Source organism: Larus michahellis, chromosome 1 (genome assembly GCF_964199755.1).
Source record: "Larus michahellis chromosome 1, bLarMic1.1, whole genome shotgun sequence".
Taxonomy (NCBI): domain Eukaryota; kingdom Metazoa; phylum Chordata; class Aves; order Charadriiformes; family Laridae; genus Larus; species Larus michahellis.
This window is the reverse complement of record NC_133896.1, coordinates 69,341,544-69,361,297: the sequence shown is the minus strand read 5'-3', so window position 1 is coordinate 69,361,297 and position 19,754 is coordinate 69,341,544. Positions and strand designations below refer to the sequence as shown.

Below are 19,754 nucleotides of genomic sequence, written 5' to 3'. Positions count from 1 at the left end.
TCAATTCAGAATGTAGAACTTCTTGCGGTTGGGTTTTGTTCTTCGAATGTCATGTAGGGACCTTTGTTTGTTGACATACCACTCTATACATTCATGAAAACAAGATGTTCTCTAGTCACTTAAACTATCACGGTAAAACATTTTAAATAAATACTTCACATAATTTCAGAAACAGATGCTAGGTAATAAAATTGCATGTTTGCAACAGAAATGTAAAAGACCTGTTTATCAGCGCTTGGAATTTTCTATTTTGTGCTTCACATTATCACCAGCAATGCATGAAAAACACAACAGCTATTACATCCTAAACTTCCCCTTTGAAATATATTTATTTTTTAAATTTACTCCAAGAAGTTTATCAGTAGTAGTTAGTATTTTCCAACACTTTTAACTCTGCCCTTTCACTCATATGCCTGCTACAATTCTATGTCCACATATTTTTTTCTTTTCTGCATCTTCATTAAGATTTGGGTTTGTCTGCTCTGCCATCTCACACAGTAGGTTATACAGAGGCTTCTCTACTCCATGTAGAAAGATATGCAGGACTCGTGCGGTAATTTCTGACACGGCCAAAATATCATCAAGTTGTTCTAACTGCCACCTGTCTGAAATTAAAATTATGGTCTGCAGAGAAGTTTCCCACTTTCATCTTAGCAGTGGCATCCTTCCTTTGTGGAGTACCACTTACAATCTGGAAGCAATGCCCTTCACACTGCTCATAGTTCTAAAGCTACTGCATGGCCCCTTAAAAAAAGAAAAAACAAACAGGTCTGAAAAGTACCTGTTTTGACATGCTTTCTTTTTCAGTTTAGCATCAACATTGATAACCATTCGTCTAAGAAAGTTTATTAAATATTCAGCCTGAATTTTGCTTCTCTTAGTAGTTCTAGCCTAAATGTTGTTCCTCATAGTACTCCTAGTTAAACACTAGTATACTAATAACGTAACTCCATTCTTAATAGTGCTCCTTTCCTGATTGATTCAAATGGAGTACGTCTGTTACCTGTAGTAATAAATTCTGAAATCTTACTGGCTCTTAGTCAAGTGCCAGACGTAAGATTAATTTGATTGCTTAATAAATCACATTGTTTCAGTTTAGTTACATGCTACAGCCAACCTGTTGCCTGAGGTGGTCAGGGGATATGTTAAGATCATACAGATACACAGCGGGGACGCAGATGTACAGTGATGTGAAGTCACCCAAACAGCTTTGCTCAGAGCCACTTCAGTTTATGAGTAGGCTTTATGAGCTCTGGAAACAAAGGAACCCTCCCAGCTGCTTCCACACAAAGCTCCTCAGGTGCGTCAGCTCTGCGTTTCCATCCCCACAGCCCCTGGCACCCCCCTCGCCCAGGCGCTGGACATGGCGGGGAAGCTGCGCACAGCCACCTAGCACCAGACATGAGTCAAGACCTAAGACGTGACTGCAGAGAGCTGGCTCGGGCATCCCCGCATCTGTGTCAGGACTAATCCGCTGCCTCAAGAAACTATACTCAGTTAATGTTGATTGTTAGTTTAAGACTCTGTAGACTTAGTTTGTATGGGGAAAAAAAACCAAAAAACCAACAAACTACAACTGAAAATTCTGGTAAGCAAAAATAACTGGAGGGAATTGATTAATCAAAATAATTAATGAAATTAAATTTTATTTTAAAATGTGTGATTTCTTTTTTGCACACTTTTTTCTGGTTTCGCTCTTCAGTATTTTCTTTGTACTTGTAAGGAAAATACCACTTAGATTACTCTCAGTTTTAACACGAGGCAAAAACATGACAGAGATTTGTCTTTCAGTGATAAAACTAGTGAAAATAGAACACTTATGATAACCCTGTCTTTGAAAAACATCAGTAAAAAGCCCTCCGAGCTCCACGAACATGTTGCAGACTGCACATGTCACATAACTAAGGACTATAATTTTTTGCCTGAGGCTCCCACATTTAACAAAGGGAAACACAGCTTTCAACAAAAGATGCTATTCTAGTTATGTGCCCTTTTACCCTGTCAGAGAAACAGCTGGTATCATAAAGTCACAGCTAATTTGTATCATGTCTGCACTAACAGTCAGATTCAGTTTGTATCAAACTTTCAAAGTTGGACTTAATACCAGTTGATGGATGACAGCTTTTCTTGCCCCCCCCTTCTCAAAACATATTTAAACATTGCCTCCCACATAAAGAAACCACCCCATATTCAAACTACAAATGGAATCTTTAATATGTTTCACATAACCAGAATATATGAAAATGTTTAAAACTAGTAAAAATTACACCAACAGTTCTGAAGTTCTGTGACAAATAAATAGCGCTTTAAGACAGACATGTGGGTTACCAAGTGTAATGGAAAAGAATTTTCTCTTAGAAAAAAAAAAAAAACCACAACACAACTCACTTGCCTCAGGTAAATCTCTTGCAGTTTGGGGTATCTGTTCTCCTAAAAAAATTTCAGTCTGCCTGCAGAGACTTTAAGGGTTTTTTCAAGGTCAGCACTCAACAATTTAGGAAAGGCCAATTTCACTTCGTTTTTTTAGGGACCTGTTTCTCATTTATGCTATTAAATGTCATCTACTCTCATTTTAAGATCCCTGAAGCAGAATGCCTGAACTGTGTAAAGAGACTTTAGCGAAAGTGAGAGTCAGGCCAAAGACTTAACAGCTCCAAACCTGCAGTGCTCATGTGAGAAAGAGCTGCAAAGATCAGGCTCTTCTTGGAAAACAGGCAAGGGGGAACTTCCAGAGATTGGGAGTTCAAGCTCAGTTCAGATAAATGTCTAACAGTGCTGATGCGCTTCTGAGGCTACCCTCCACGGCACCTGAGTCTACGGCACCTGAGTCTACAACATTAGCTGGAGACAAGATATTCTTTTGAGATTTCAGCTACTTCCCGCTTCTGGATAATCTAGAAGTATTTGACCGAGGCTCTTTCATCCCATGATCCGAAAGCATCGCTGAAATATATGCAAGGAAAATCTCACAACATCCTGGGAAGTAGGGATTCTTTTTTTTTTTATTATTTTTTAATCCTGCACAGTATAACGACTATCAGGGTTCTGAACAATTGGCCCCGTGTATCACAAAGAGATTGGTCTGCTCTGTAAACTTACGTACTCCAAGTGAACGAGGTCCCTGGGAAGTTCAAAGCAGCAGTATCAGTAATGCAGTTTTTAAATGACAGGAGAGCTTATTGCGACGCAGCTGAGAAAGAGCAGTTGTCAATGAAGACTGAGGAATCCCAGCTCCCAGCCTATCTTTCCCTGAGCGCACGCATTTCCTGCCTTAGAAGGTTAATATTGCGCAGAAGACAGTAAGATACAGCTTCTGCTGTGCCTAAGCTGTGCTTGGCACTGCTTTCTGAAGGACTCCTTGCCAGCAACCAGAGCCAAAGCGCAGCACGCTCCTGCCACATCCTCTCCAGCGAGCTATATCTGCTCTCTACCTACTGGGAAGATGCAGATAATCAATTCCACTCCCTTCACTCCGAGCGCAGCAGTGGCTCTGCCCCTACTACGATCCTTGTGCTTATTCAGATATATATTTTTTTTAAATGTTCTTAAACCTCTGTCTGGCAAGGCATGGTTTATTAGAAGCAGATTTCTCTTCAGCTACTCAATGTGTCAGTTTTACAATTCCTAGGTGGTGTAATTCCTGGAAAATAAAAAAAAAAAAAAAAAAATGTTCTTCATCCAAAATTTTGGATGAGTCACAGCAGGTTTTCTTGTTTTGGTTTACCCTAAGATGAAGCATAACTTTATCTAAATGATGCTCTGGTTTTCTTTGTTTCAGCAGCCCACTAGCTCCAAATTTCTTTCAAGCAATGAGACTTTTCTAGCAAAAGATGCCCACCAGTTGGTCTTGGTAGCCACTGCATTTTCACAGGACTGCAAAGTGCATCAGGAAGAATGACACTATTACTTCCTGAGCTTGATCCCCTGGTATTAAACTTGACTCCCAATAGTTGGCTTGAACACCTCTTCAGGAATGCAGCACAACAAAAAAGCCAAGAGGTTCTCATCTATCAGAAAAGAACTTTTACCAAAAAGTGCTCTGGTTGCAAGCAGAGGTCACCTGAAGTCCCAGAAGCTACAGGGAAACTCAGGTAAGACGGGGTGGCTGCACCTCCTCTTCCAAGCAGCAGAGAGGACAGGTGAGAGAAGGAAGACCCTACATTCATCTCAGTATAATTCATCACAATAAAGTCATAGAAAAATAAGTCTTCAGAGACTCTAAGAAGAAATTCTTTACTGTGAGGGTGGTGAGACACTGGAACAGGTTGCCCAGAGAAGTTGTGGATGCCCCATCCCTGGAAGTGTTGAAGGCCTGGCTTTGAGCAGCCTGGTCTAGTGGAAGGTGTTCCTGCCAATAGCAGGGGAGTTGGAACTAGATGATCTTTGATGTTGCTTTTGACGCAAACCATTTTATGATTTTAAGGGTTTCAAAAAGTGACTCTACAGTAACGCTTTCAGTCTTGAATATTTAAGAGAAAAGCTGACCAAAACCTTTCTCACACAATGTTTCCTAATGACAAACATCTTGCCTTTTAACAAAATGTACATTTTCAAGAGGAAGATAAAAAACAGTCATCACTATCCAGTGACTTTAAACCTTAACCTTATAGGGTATCGCTTCTTTTTGAAAGTAATTTATATAAGCATGTCTCAGATTGTCTTCCAAAGTCAGATTTATCTGTATTCAAGAACTCACAGAAGAGTTACAAGACTGTCATGTTAATACTAAACTATATTACTGCTTTTTATACTCAGATAAAGAGATGTGCCTTATTTCCAGTATTTTATGGAGATAATGCTTGTGTTTTTCCTTTCCAAATGAATGTATTGGTCCACACCATTTGCTTAAATGATTTTCTAAAGGCAACCAATGGCATTTTTCATGGCATTTTCATTCATGTCCCCTAAAGACCACCCTCCTATTCAGCCAGCTTTACAATGTGAATGAGGAGATTAAGTGTGGAAAGCACTATCAGACTTTGCCTTCCTTCCTTTGTGGCAGAATTCTTCCACCACTTTGACAAGTGCCATGCAAACACTATGGAGACTGCAGCACGAGACATATGACATTCACCTTAGGTCCTACACTTAGATGAATGAGTCACTGAAGGACAGATTTTCAGATGCAATTTATGCATCAAAATAAGGCATTAGCACCAGCTCAAAAATACACTGGAGCAGAGATCTCAGTTTGAGGAACTGATGTGACTTGCTTCAACACCACAGAGTCTGCACGCTCAGACATGTCGACAAGTACAACTCCAGTTGCTGAGCTGTCAGAAAAACTCTGGAGGGCAGTCACTGCTCTCTTTGAATATCCTATCGCTGGCACAGGGGGAGAGCACTTGCATTTCTGATCCCATTTCCTTTTGGACAGTATGGCCTCCCTCTCCTTGTGTCAAATTTTTAAGGTATTTGCGTACCTCATAAATGCATTGCCCAAGGAAGCACATGGGAACTTAAATTCAGTGATCTCACTGAAGAAGTGTGTCATGGGAAATTTTAGAACATTTAGGCAGGTTCTGAATTAGAAAGAAATCCTAATTTTGGAATATCAAAATTTCCTACAAACTGGAAATCCCAGATTGTATCTGGCTTCAGTCCTAAATACTCCCCACACAAAGGCTCGACAGTAATGTGGAACTCCGAAATAGCAACCAGCACAGAGAACAGCCTGCAACAATTATCAGCCCATTCAGCACTTGCACAAACCTTCTCAGAAGTGTAGGCAAAGTTAAATTTGCTTCCCCAAGGACGATGACAAAACCAGCTAAAATGGGCTCAGACACAGCATTCCTCATGTGGGAGAGAAGGTTGCCAGAGATGAAAGGCAATGCAACCAGTGTTCAGCCTGCCGCCATGTCTCTCTCTCCTCCTCCACACTGCTCTTGCCAAAAAGAGGGGGAATGAAGCAGAGGTACAGAGGAGGGCAAGGCACACAGAGAACATGGTCACTCATCGGTCAGAATAAGCAGCTCGCTGTACCCAGAATTAACTGAAGATGGTGGTATCTAAGGGAGTTGTCTTGACCCTGGTGTAATATTTCTGACCCCATCAGCCTGCTGGCATAGGCACCACTTAAACTTCTAGCCGGTCCTTGGTTTGTCTCCAGTCTGGAATTTCCATACATTGAGGGGCTGAAGTTTATGCACATTATAAACACTTCCTTTAAATGGTTTGTGAGCACTCACGTGCTCTGGCAGTGAAAGTATGATGTTTGTAAAAAAACGTTTAAGTCTTACACATTGCAAATGGTCAGCAAACACGGTTATTTGGACTCTCAGACTCCTCAGAGCCTGCTTGCTCTAAAAAGAGCAGAAGACACATCAGGACAGTAACACCACCAGTGCATGATCTTAAATATGATTTAAGATTCCCACTGCAAGCAAAAAACTTGCTGAAATCCAGTGGAGAAATAAATATAGCTATTTAAAAAATGGCCATACACCCACAAAAAGATTACTGTGAAATTCGAGGATTTTGATTTGAAGATAAAATTCAACATAAATTCCTTTAAATCTGCTATCAGTTCTGAAGAAAGTAATCTCTGCTGACAGTGGTCCCAGAGGAGTAGGAGTCTAGGGTCTGAACTGCAGGGCTGTCCACTGATTTTCAGAGGGATTTGGATCAACCCCAAAAAAGCAAGCAAGTACACTGGAAAAAAAAAAAAAAAAAAAAAAAAACAACAAAAAACCCACCACCACCACCAACAAAAACCCCTCCAATATAAAAGCCTCAATACAACAACAAAAAAAACCCAATACAGAAAAACCTTCTGAATACCACACGCAAAGAAATCTGAGGTAACTACTTTGATCATACTCACAGGAAGGCAAGCAGAGGAAATATTCTGAGGTTTTCAGTATCAAACCAGCTGCTGCTGAGTTCAGAACGATGACTCCAGAAAATAGAGGTGATCGCTGTAGAGAAATAAAAAATAAAGAATATGGTTTAGCAATGGCATAATTATTGTATACTCTTCATTTTTCTTTGGTAAAGTCTTCTTTAATATCATCCCTACAAAGGGTTTTTAAAGTATGGAATAAAACAGAAAAATTTTGCAAGAGACTGACAAAACCCACTATCAACAGCTCTATAAATTAGCGTTTGACAAAGCAGACTTTGATTTCCCAAAATCTCTCAGAGTCACTCACTAAAACCTCTTTAAGAAGTGAAGCTGATACAGGCTAAGCTGAACATTCTCTTGTGATTAGTAAGAGACAAAGCAAAGCATCGGACCAGCGGCGAGTTTTCACAACAAAGCAAGGTTTCCAGCCTCCTTCCCTAAGGATCTATACTGAGGCCTGTAGTATTCAACATATTGATAAAAGCACCCTGCAAAAGCAGATAAACAGTGAGAAAACAAAGTCTGTAGATGATACAAAACTATTCATTATAACAAAATCTGAAGTCAATACAAAGAGCTGGGGAAAGAGTTAGTAGTAATTAATTTCTACGGGCAAACTGAATTCAGTGTTCATAAGAAGAGGTACAGGGGAAACACCCTTGTATCTGTATACACACAGTGGTCAACTCTAAATGAGCCAAAAACACTCAGCAAAGACACCTCAGAGTCTGAGGAAGAACTCTCTGAAAATATTAGCTGACTAGCCAGCAGTTGTCAAAAGGCAAGTTAAGAATCATTAGGGGAAAATCTAGGTTCTGTCTAGGTCACGCATATAAATATATGTTATATCTATGTTTTCAGTTTTGCATGAAGTTCTAGTTACCCTTTCTCAAGAAGAGTCCAAGGAAGCAATATGAATAGAGATCAGAGCTATGGCACAGTTCCCATTTTGGAGGCTATCTAGAGTATGACTCTTCCATTTGAAAAGGAGAAATTACTGAGGCAGGATATAAGAAACGTCCTGAATGGTTTTTAAACAGTAAATGTTGTTTATTGTCATACAAGAACTATGATTCAAGAAGGAATTAAAAAAAAAAAAAATCATTGAGGATAGTTTCATCCACTACGAGATACGATAGTCTGGATATGATCTCTAGGTTAGAAAGTCCCAAAGCAAAGATAACCAGACTCTGGGAGAGAGAGCACATAAAAGCAAGAGCCATTCCACACCCATCTGTTTTCTTTTGCTTTACTGTAAGTGACTGTCTCAGTGCCTCAGTCAGAGATAGGATATTAATACAGATGGACCCTTGCTCTGACTTGGCATGACAACAATTCTATAAATGTCAATTCAGAGAGCAGAACAAATGAGCTGCCACCCTTATACAAGGACAGCACAACAATTTGTGGGAGATCTAGTAGAAACTCATAATGAATATCAGGAAATACAGTAAGAACATGCTTGGTTGAATTGTTGTTTTTTTTTCCTAAATACTCACTCTGCATTCAGCTACCACTTGGCAGTATACAGACCCACCAGAGTAAAAATAAAAACTGTAACCTTTTTTCAGAGAGCCTTGCACAGTCCATTCTCTTTAGACCCAAGGACCTTCATACAGAACATCCTGGTGGCAACAGGATCATTTGAAAAATCACAGAAGCCTATTTTCAGTAATTTCAGATCAGAGTGTGGGGTCATTACTTGTATTAATTTCTGATTATTCACTGGAAACTCATGCACGTTTGAGGACTCTTGAGGTAAATGACTATTCAGGAATTTGGAAAATGGGTTTACAGAATGGTCTCTGGGTTTTATAGACACCTGTGATTCATGTTGTTGAAACTGGGCTTGTCAAAGCCAAGATTTTTCTTCATTCCATTAGAAGTTTCAGTATGAGATTCAAAAGAGATGTGAATCACCTTTTGATGCCTAGTGTTACTATGCACATATTTTATAGCAGAAAAAGGCAATATAAGAGGACATCCCCAAATCATCAAGGTCTGAAAAGAGAAACCAAGAATTTCAAAATCATTTTCGTTTCACTGCTTAGTCCAGCTCCGGCAATACACAGAGCTCCAACTCATGAATAGCATGAAAGTCCTTCCACGTCACTGAATTCAATGAAACATGAAAAGCTGACTTTGCCCATTTCTGTTCTTTAGTGTGTCCCACTTGTCTCTCAGCAGGTACAACTTCATGGCATTCAAACCACGCATTATGAAGATCCTGGGTCTAAAAGCATTTTTTCTGCTTCATATTGTTTCATCTCTTTCGATCTCTTCAAGAATTGTTTTAAAAATGGAGACAACCCCCAAAAGATTTTCCCTTTTCCACATTGACAAAGCCATCTTCTGCTATTCTAGTATTTGCTCTGTCCTAAAGCAACATTTTTCTGAATTGAGCTCAACGTAATTTGTAATATCAATAAAATGACTGAAATATGCTCTCTCACTATTTGCTATCCAAAAGAATATCTATCACACCACAATTCCATTGTGATCTAACTATGAAGGGCTAAGAACAATTTAACAAACAGGAAATTTCCATACAACTTAAGCATGAAGGAAGTTCAGGTCCAGGTCGAAAATCAGACTTCATAAATCTAAACCCTCCAATCCAAGAAACATCACTAGGGTTTAGACACATTTGAGGCTGTAATCTTCAGTGGTAAAATTGGCACAATTTTTACTGATTCTTCAGTCCTTCAAATTCCCCTGACCATAAACATTGGGTTCACATTCTGCTTTCATTCACGCAATGGCATTAACAGGCATTGCAGACCTAGGCACACACCCAGCACTGCACACTCAAGCACACAGTTGAACTCGATTCCCAGTTAACCATAGGTACTGGATTCTCAGCTAACGTAGGTCCGTATCCATTACATGCTACTTTAGTAACACAAATGTTTTTATCAGAAGTTCTTGAACATGCTTTCATCAGAAGTACTTTGCGGCTTAAGAAATGAGCAAGTTGTTACTATCTTGATTACGGAAGCTAAGGAAACCAAAGCACATCTAAAGTCATGCAGAAATTGACCTCTGACATTTAAACTTGTTTTTTTTGAGTAAAATTATATGTGTGCACACAGACAAAAAAGTATAGTTTCATTGCCCTCTACTCAGTTAATGAATTTGGTTCCATAATACCAGGTAGCTTTGAATAGGAATAAAGTTATGGAGCCCAGTCACCAAAACTATGTGCTGCAGGTGCTCCATTTTATCCAATAGCTCAACAGCTAGGGCTATGATAGGATTCAGATCTCATCTCTTCCTGCAGGGATTTTAGCCTTCCCAAAGGATACTCTAGCACTAGGATGTTCTTCTACATCCTTTCCTCCCAGTGCTGGTGCTAAGAATATAAAAGGAACTATAACATGTTAGAGAAAAGGTTCAGCTAGCTCTATATCCTGTCTCTGATAATATCAGATGTTTAGGGTAGAACCTGAGAACAGGGAAAACATACAATGCTGCTTCCCACAAATACTCTTCCAGCCTACAACAGCTTGTGACTTCCAGAATGACTGAGTCAAAGGTGGAATCTGTGTATTTACTGATCTCCATGGCAGCTTTTTTCCATTATTATTTCCAGTAGCTGCCAACACTTAGCAAAATCCCATAACAGAGAGTCCCACAACTTAATTATGTGCTATGTGAAGATGTAGTTCACTTTGGTCAAGTAATTAAACCTTCAGACTGACACTAGGACTCAACTATGCCACTTCCCAGCTGAAGGCTCCCTCACCTAATGCTCTGTTAGGTGTGGTACGCACATAGGAAATATTCCTCATTGCATGACATATAATGGAGCAATCCCAAATTACCCAACAGCAAGGTGGTTAAGAAGCTGTTTTGGAAATAGCACACCTGGGTTTCAGTCCCAATTACATATTTAACCATTTAGGAAAGTGAAATAACATCAGTACAAGAGAGTGGGAGCACTATACAGAATTAGTTGGAGAGTGCGCTTTACAGTTCTTTTGGACAAAGGAGGTAACACAGTCTGTTTCCTGGGTTCTGAGTTATTAATCTATTTGGTAAAAGAAGGATTCCTCCTCCAATCTTTAAAAATAGCAAATCATTTCACAGATCACAGAACAGTTCAGGTTGGAACCCGCCTTTAGAGATCATCTAGTCCCACTCCCTGCTTAAAGCAGGCTGCCCAGGATCATGTCCATTTGGGGTTTGAATATCTCCAAGGATGGAGACTCCACAGCCTCCCTGAGAAATCTGCTCCAGTATTGATCACTTACAGTAATAAAGTTTTTCCCTATGTTTAAATGGAATTTTCTGTATTTCAATTTTTGTCCCTTCCTTTGTGTCCTTTCACTGGGTACCACTGAGAAGAGTCTAGCTCTGTCTTTTTTGTCATCATCCCTCCCCCCTCCCATAGTTAAGCGTATGACAGCCATAGAGTGGCTGTTAAACTTGAGTCTCATTCCAATTACAGCTAGGAATTTTTATCCATAGATTTCGGTATTGTGTCTTGCGCAAATTATTTTTTTTTCCCTCAAGTTGTGAAAGTGAGAGCAGGAAACCACCTTTTTAAAAAAATGGTCTAGGTGAAGCATTTCTTTGTTTACGCATTTCGCCTAGACCTCCTTTTCATTTTTATGTCAGGATTGTCGTGTAATTTATTTGCTTATGAAGACATTACAGAGGGAGCACTTAAATAAATCTTTTCAACTTTTCCTCAGATGTGCTATGTGCTCAAAGAAGGCTTTTCATTACAGTGTTTAGCAAACAAGTGGTGCCAACAGAAGAGGGGAACAGGAAGCCTCGAACTCATCCATTACTATTTAAAAAGGTACCCGAGGAATTTGTTTTCTAGGATGACCTAAACAGGGGAGGCGTGTTGTCTCCTGTGAACCGCCTGCCTAACCACTTACAAGCAGCTTATCAGTACAAAACATCGGCATTCAAAGTAAATAAAAACACCTATTAACTCTCATGCAGCAATACACTTAAGTTAGAGTTTAATTTAAAAACTAGAGTCAAAGCCAGATGACTTCAGTCTAAGCACACACGTGCTTACGTTCTCTGGTGAACATTTTGCTGACGGTTTGCTGTACCTGAGCTCTACTTCACAGAGGGCTGCAGCCATCTCCTAGTTATCAATTTTTCTGTCAGTGTTAGGGCTGTCAGTGTTAGGACTGCAGTAGTGCCACCAAGCCCCAGCTCTCTGAGTGCTACATAAACAGCAGGTCAAAGAGGTACTTCTTACTCCCAAAGCATTTATGATCCAGGTACAAGAGGGATGAAGCACACATTAGAAATTTGTGATCTAATAGCTACTCTCAATTACCTTAATATAATATTACGTTATATGTGTTAATATATTATTAAAGAAAGGGTTTAGAGTTCAAGTGCCATTTTAATCTCAGCTGAAGAGTGACCATTAAGACACAGCCCACAGATCTTCAAGGAAATACTTTAACCTTTCAAACATGTAGCTACATGTATATACCGTTGTTAGTTTTCAAATGTTAGGAAGCACTCAGACCATTATAGCTTCATCTTTCTGCCTGATCTGAAGAGGATTTCAGTGATGCAGAAAAGTATCAATAAGGACAGATTCAGAGTCAGAATGTGAGCTGCAGGAAGAAGTTTCCCACCTCATCATATTTTCTGGTTGAACCACACAGACTGCATTACATACAGGACTGATAGTCCTGATTGTCCAGATGTGTTACCTCCAGATCTGGAGGTAAACAGTCAGGGAGAGGAAAATCAGCAGTGCCTCTTCCAGCCCAGCTGTAGAATATAGTGGAGATCTGAAGACCAGGGAAGAAAGAAAACCTTCTTCGACAACCATTCACCCTTTGCACTTCAAATTCTTGGGGTCCCACTTGACCTCACTTTGAATCCACCCCCAATGCCATGGGCGCAGCAGGACACAGAATGGTTCTCCAGAGCAGGAGTCGGGGGCACCCTGAGCACACCCCATCCCATGCACTAAGCTGATCAACAAACGTTCTTAATTGCAAATTTGAATCGGAGCTTGTAATCATGATTGATCTCTAAAATAATGCCAGACAGCCATACACATTAGGGGAGAACGTCTGTGAAGGAGAAAGATCTGTATCTTCCCTTCATCCAAGCTGCTAATATCCTTTTAAACAACACCTCATCTGACCTACAAAGTTTCAGAAAATGACATATTTCTTCTCCACCACCTGAAAAAGCCAGTTATCCTTACACTGACCTCAGCAGTAGAGCACCCTAATACTTTGCAGAACAGCCATTCCTCTCACGTACAACGATACTCTCTCAATAGAAGTGAGCATCTTTTGGATACAACGACTGCCCTACATACAGGCTTTCATTCTGCACATCTGGGCATGAGACAGGAAAGAAAGAGAACTGCTTCCTGAGGTTAAACACAACTAAAAGAGGACTAGATTCAGCTCATACCAAGTGGAAGTAGATTGCAAGATCTTTGCGTGGTTATTCTAGAAAGTAGAGGCTAACAAATAAGCAAAATATGTGTGCATCTGAGCAGATGTGGGCTGGAACATCATCCTTGGCCATGCAAATATAGCACTTGCTTCCTTCTTTGGCCACATTCATGCTACTAAGCAGAAACCATTTGCTAACCACACAGCTGTGGCATTCACATTAGCAGAAAACCAGACTCCTCATCTCTTCCTGCTTTGATCAGCAGTTACTGCCCACAGGAATAAACAGAGGGTTGTGTTCTTCACTTGCTCCACACAGGGTCTGCTGTTCTCACATGGACATCAGTAGCAGCAAGAACAGGCCAAGCCTGTTCCAGAAAAGCCATTTGTCCTCATGTAAACCTATCTCCCCAGTAGAGCATGACACGCACAGCAAGGAAAATACAATTTGAGGAGGGTTTTCCCCTTTCAAATTGTGATTTGGAAAAACAAACATTTTAAAATTTAATAACCAAAGCTTGCCGTGTCCCTTTTTGATGATCTGGAGATTGAACATAAGCTCCCCTGCATCACCGGCAGTGGATACAGACACGCCTGCTACAGAAAATGCTACTGAGGGAACCATTTACTGCTAATAAGAAGTCCCAAATTCTTCGCAAATTCATTGTCCCCCTCAGAAAAGGGCTACCAGAAAGCTTAGAGCTCTAATCCAAATTATTAATAATCCATAAAGAATACTGTGTAATAATTTAGAAGATAGTCGCTTGCAACAAATAGCAAATGGAAACTGGCTGCTTTAAACATATTTTGACAGCTGCTAGCATCATTCAACGCAACAAATGAAAGAATTTGCTCAAAACAAGCAGAGTAGGGCAGCTAAAATAAGTCTGTAATAACAAAAAGGTCTCTTGTGAAAGCTCTGATTTTCTCCTCTCCTGTGTCTTCTTCAGTTTTTGAACATAAACACACTGCTGTGATGGGTGTCAGGAGAGAGGGAGCCACAGGGAAAACTTTGGGAGCTGGATCCTTTTCAGGGAAGTTTAATTAATGGTGTTTCTGAGAAGAATTTTGATTGACAGGATTAGTGGCAGCACTAAAAGTTACTATTTGTGGATCCTGGAGCTCACAGCTCCCATAAAAATAAAGCAGTTTAGAAAAGAGTTTTGTACAAATGAAGGCATTCCCTCAGCGGGGAAGGTTCATGTGAACCTCTTCTGTGGCTTCCCTTCACATGGGGTGTTCCGTGGAGATGAGATAGCAGAAAGTCCCTGGAGAACACCCTCCCCTGGGTGCAGAATGTTTGATTCAAGTTTTCTAGGTTAGTCCTTGGGGAAGGTTTCTATAATGGGACAAAATGAAACTCTAAGAATGAATGTTCCTAAACTTTGTGGAGGGGAACATTTGGTTCCACTTCCTTTGCTTTGGGACTTATTTCAGGTTTGTACAGAATACCTTTTTCTTTTAGGTTTCCAATTCGTACCTCCTCCCTACTAAGATAATCTTCTAGTATTCTCCTAGCAACACTCAGCCCAAAATACAATTTCACTGCTCTAATCTCTTATAATATAATCATTGGGACAAACAATTAAACTGACCACAAGCATTGCATTTTATTTGATTATTGTCAAATCTTTAAGTACTAGCCCAAGTAAATCATCTTTTAGAAGGGGTAAAGCATTACACATCAAAAAAAGAAATGAGAAATAAGCCAGTGCTGCTCCATTGCAAAAACAACACAGCATCCCAGTCCACACAGGACGCACCCACCAGTTTGCTGAACAACCTCCCAGAAACTGTGACATGGAAGAAGAAAAGAAGAAAAAAGGTGATACTCCATCACTCTCAATCACCTTCCTCAGATAGGATAACAAAGTAATTCAGAAACTGCAATTTCTTCACAGCAATTTTCAGGCACCTCATTTGCATCATATCTTCACGTTCTTGCCCCATATTTTCCCTGCTCTTCTCCTGCTTTCGTATCCATTGTGCCTCCCCCACTGTACCGTTCTCCAGCTTCTTTGTTTCTTGCTCCTGCTCACATTCTTTCTACACCAGACTTTAACCAATTTCTTGCCTCTGATCCTGTTGCCCTGCTTCCTCCTACATATTGCTAGCCTCCTGATATCTGCTACCTCTCAGTTTCTTTTCCTGATCCCATAGTTTATCATGACAGCAAACTTTACCACCTATGAAAAGTTAACATGGCAAGCACCTTTTCCTGAGTAACATATGTATTCAGTCCCACCATGGTCATTTTGGATTAGGGAAAACACTTGCAAATACTACGAGGCATAAACCAGAAATTAATGAGAAGTCTTGAATCATTTCTTAAGAAATTTATTCTTGCCTTTCTGGCTTCTAACCAAGGCAAGACGAGCAGAGCTCATCTTGGACACAGAGGACAAACGTCATAGTACACCAGAATGCTGCCACTTATTCCAGAATAACCAGTGCAAATAACTGTTTTTTAAAGTGGCTATGTTATATATGGAAAGCTTGCAAAACAAGCATCACAAAGACTGTCCCCACTAGTAGCATTACTGGTGATTAATACATATAGTTATATCTTCTTCCATGGTCTGGTTCCAGTAACCCAACAAACCACTACTTTTATTCTAGCTACTACGTTTCTGTCTGGGAATAGCTGTAGCTTTGATGCTGTCAGCTCCCACTGCTGCTGGCAATGTTTAGTATGGATGACTGGTATGTGAACCTTTAAGGCTACAACATTACTATCTCAACTTTAATTAGCTGCCTGCAGAAAGTACCAGATACTCCTGGATACTCAAGAGCCTCTAAATATCCACACAGAAACCTAAATTTTAGTCCACTCAGGAAACCAGATTGATTGTTACAGATGGACACCATCTTCCCCACGATATAAGTAATCAGCTCTGTCATGACATGTTGAGAAATGGATCATCGCCCTGACTTCTTCCTGTTCTGCCCCGCAGATGGAGGAAATGAAGTTGCTGGAGAAGGCATGGCAAGCACGTCTATTTTCTAACTTTTCACCTAATGTGCAAACACAAAAACTGGCAGTTCGCAATTGATCATCTACAGAAAAACCACCAAGGCTGCTTGTCAACCTTCAAACACTACCTGTGTGCTCAGCGATACCTGAGCTTTGCCAAACCCACTCCATTTATTTTAATGAACTACAACTCATAAATTCAATATGCAGTTTAAATCTTTCCTCGTTTGGCAGCCATATAAACAGCAAGGAATGTGCACATAAAAAAAAAAAGTTATCCTGGTCACACCTATTACTTTTCCAAAAGGAAGGGCATGCTCAGGTACTGTAGATGAGAATCTAGATGACTGAGCCCCAGCTACTTGTTTAGACTGTTAGCCTTGCTTTCAATGGTAGGAAATATTACATAAAATCCATGTAACACATACAAGCTAAGTGCAAATGATGAAAGAAATCAGCAAGGGAAAAGAGGCCAGAGAGCTGTTGTGATGGAAGAATAGCAGCTGGGAAAACTGAAGTCAACCCAGCTATGTTATTTTTTAATTAAAAATAAACATGGGCTTTGTTGCCAAGGGATTGGTTAGCATTCCATTTAAAAAGAAGAAAAAAAAAAAAAAAAAAGGAATTTTACTTCATTCTCACTCTCCTCCTCTGCCCCCTTCTTCCCCCCCCCAAAAGTGTATTCATAGATTTTGCAGAAAAAACAGTCATAAAATTCAGGTCAGTATGCAGCACCACACAGAACCACCTATTTTTAAGGCATTCTCTCTCATGTAAGTTCCTCCTTTATTAAAAATAGTCCGAGACTATCATTTTAATTTTGTTAATTATATCATCTTCCCTGCTGACCTCCTTGCTAGCTATACAAGTATATATGACTGCACTGCCCAAGACTGCATGTGTGTAAGTGATAAAGGCCCTCTCTGGACAATCCCCGTAATGAAGGTTTCAGCAGACCAACATTAATCCTTTCAAGTTCAGTCTTGCTTCTCTTCAATCAAATATTAAAGCAGCTTTTATTCATGCCCGGAGAGGGGTTTGTCCTATTTTTAATGGGATTTGCTTGTGTCCAAGACCACTAAAGGTCTTACACTCACCGTCCTCGCTTCACAAACAGGAGTGTGAAGTCACTAGCAGGGAAAAGCCAAAGAATCCGAAGACTCGGTTCAGGCTTTTCGTACATTCCAAGGACTTAAAGGTTCACTACTTTTAAAAGCTAACTATCTCATTAGCCCCTCTTCCCTGTGTTTTTCATTCATCTATCTTTTACACTTCCTGTGTGCTTTTATCATGTCTGACCTCAGAGAGGCTTTCTGCTACCGAGGTCTTAGCCACAAACCAGCCTTATCACAATTATTCCTCCACACTGCTTCCACATCACATTTCAAAATCTTATCTTGCTTAATCAACTTTTACTTTGTCTCTCCCTATTTGCTTTACTAGTTATTTATATTTTAAGATGTTTTAGGCTACAATTCGTATGAAATGCATATCCAGAGGCAGTTGCAATTGTTCTGATAAAACATGTAGGAGCCAATAGGGTAAACCTCCCCCAAAACAGATCAATGACATTGAAATTTTCTATAGAAATATCCATCTTCAACGGAGTACAGGTATCAGTTCTGGTTGAATCAAAGAAAGATCTATCTAATGATTAGTCATTGAGCTGACTGGCGAGAAAGAAGAATTCAGGTGAAGTGAAAATACTGGCATATACCTCTCAGATAAGTACCATCATGCACAGCAAGTCACCAGCCTAAGGGCTGTTCTGGAAATTAATTTGCTTGCATCTATCTGTAGTCATTCCAGTTTGCATTTGAAAAGTCCATTGACAAAGAGAAGAGAATATTTAATTATTTATTCAGCGCAGAGGAGCTGCAAAAAGAGAGTCCTGAACAGGAACGGTTCAGTGCAGGACGGTCAACGTACCCACATTTTCACAAGAGAAAGACCCAACCTCCATGCCAGCTACAGACAGTGGCACTTAAACCTTCAGTCTTGCAAGGAGACATAGCCAGTGGGTTGGCCTAAAAGTGTCTCTTTTTCTGCTTTTTACCTTATGAGGTCTTTCAGTGCAACCCATTGCATTTTCAGGAAGAATCTGAATTTGTGAAAACCTAAAGACAGAAGCAATTTTTCACTCAGCTCTGGTCAGTATCTGCTGACTCACATCCAGATTCCTCTAGTATCCAAATCTTCCATTGACTCCAGAGAAAAATTGTGGCTGGCCACAGAACATAAGGTTAGCAAACTAAATAGCATAATGCATATTATTTGTGATGCAACAGTAAGCACAGGAGAAAAAGGATACTGGGTTGCAAAACATTTTTCTTTGTGCTTTGCATATTTTTTGGAAGAGGAAAGAAAACCACATTAGGCAAAGCAATGTATTTGTTTTGTCTCGGGGACATTGGCTCACAAAGAAATGTTGCTGCAGCTAGTGAGAGTTCAAGTCATTGTTGCCCAAACCATATTAAAAAAAAAACAAAAAAACCACACATTAAAAAGCCTTTGGAACTCAAATATTATCCCTCACCCCAACCAAATGTAAATAATTCAACAGCTTAGTGACCAACAGTACACAACAGAGAATGACTTTTCTGGGTAATTCAGCATCGAAGCAAAGCTGAAACTAATTCTGTGAACATTAATCCTCTTTTGTGGCAACACAAAATTGGATTCAGCATTAGAAAATAAGAGGGGCGTGGGGAAAAATAGCTTGGCACTGGCAGAACCTAAACATGCTACCCTTCAGCTTCCTTGGCTTTTACACTGATTTCCATGTAAGAATAGAATTTAGTTGAATTCAACATGATTGGAGGGATGTTTTTTTCTTTCAGATGGCCACTTGCAGCTTGAGTCTAAGGGTTACGTGAAAATAGAGAAGTCAGAGAGGCTTCTAAGTTAAACTCCTCCTTTTCCAGATAGGGTGACTATTTGACTATCAAAACAGGAACATCCCAATTCTGACTACTAAAGAGGATTCTACTATCCTTTCCACCGCATTTTTGCTTTTCTTCAAGATCTGCAACAGCTCAATCTAAAAACCGAAACAAAGAAAAAGCCGTGTGGGCTATTTTCCATTGCCTGAATAATAGTAGGGAGGTACTTACAATCACACAAATACCGAGGAGGACAGGCAAACCAAAGTGAAACTCAAAAATACAAATGGAAGATACGAGATCCTCTCTGATGGGAAAGAGTTGTAACAAAGTCAGTTAGAAAAGCCATCAGCCTTTTATTCAGGGAAGCAGTCATATCAGTGAAGAATAACTCAATGATTCTGCTGTGGTTTAAAAGCCTGAGAGCCTCTTGTCATATAAAGCACTATTTTGTCTTTTAAATCTCAGACCAAGAAGCTAGGCCACTGAAAATGCAAGGATGTGCCAAAATGGGCAAAACATTTACGACCATCCACATGTCCCATCTTCATCTGGCAAACAGAAAATGGAATGCTATTTACAGCCCTTTGATATTTCTTTGTTTCTCATGGGAAACTAGTTGGTGTTGTCTATTGTCAGCTTTCGTTGTTAAC

General features: G+C 40.0%; 1 protein-coding gene across 8 annotated transcripts in view; it reads right to left on the bottom strand.

The window, feature by feature from the left end:
- CALD1 (caldesmon 1) overlaps positions 1–19,754 on the bottom strand; it is a 197,374-nt gene that overhangs the window by 110,887 nt on the left and 66,733 nt on the right. For 7 of the 8 annotated variants that reach the window (XM_074585194.1, XM_074585231.1, XM_074585260.1 and 4 more), the window contains one exon: positions 6,827–6,920. The gene's annotated coding sequence lies outside the window, so the exon portion shown is untranslated. Of the gene's footprint in view, positions 1–3,103; positions 3,128–6,826; positions 6,921–19,754 lie in introns of those variants that run through there. The other variant, XM_074585222.1, reaches the window with a different exon arrangement.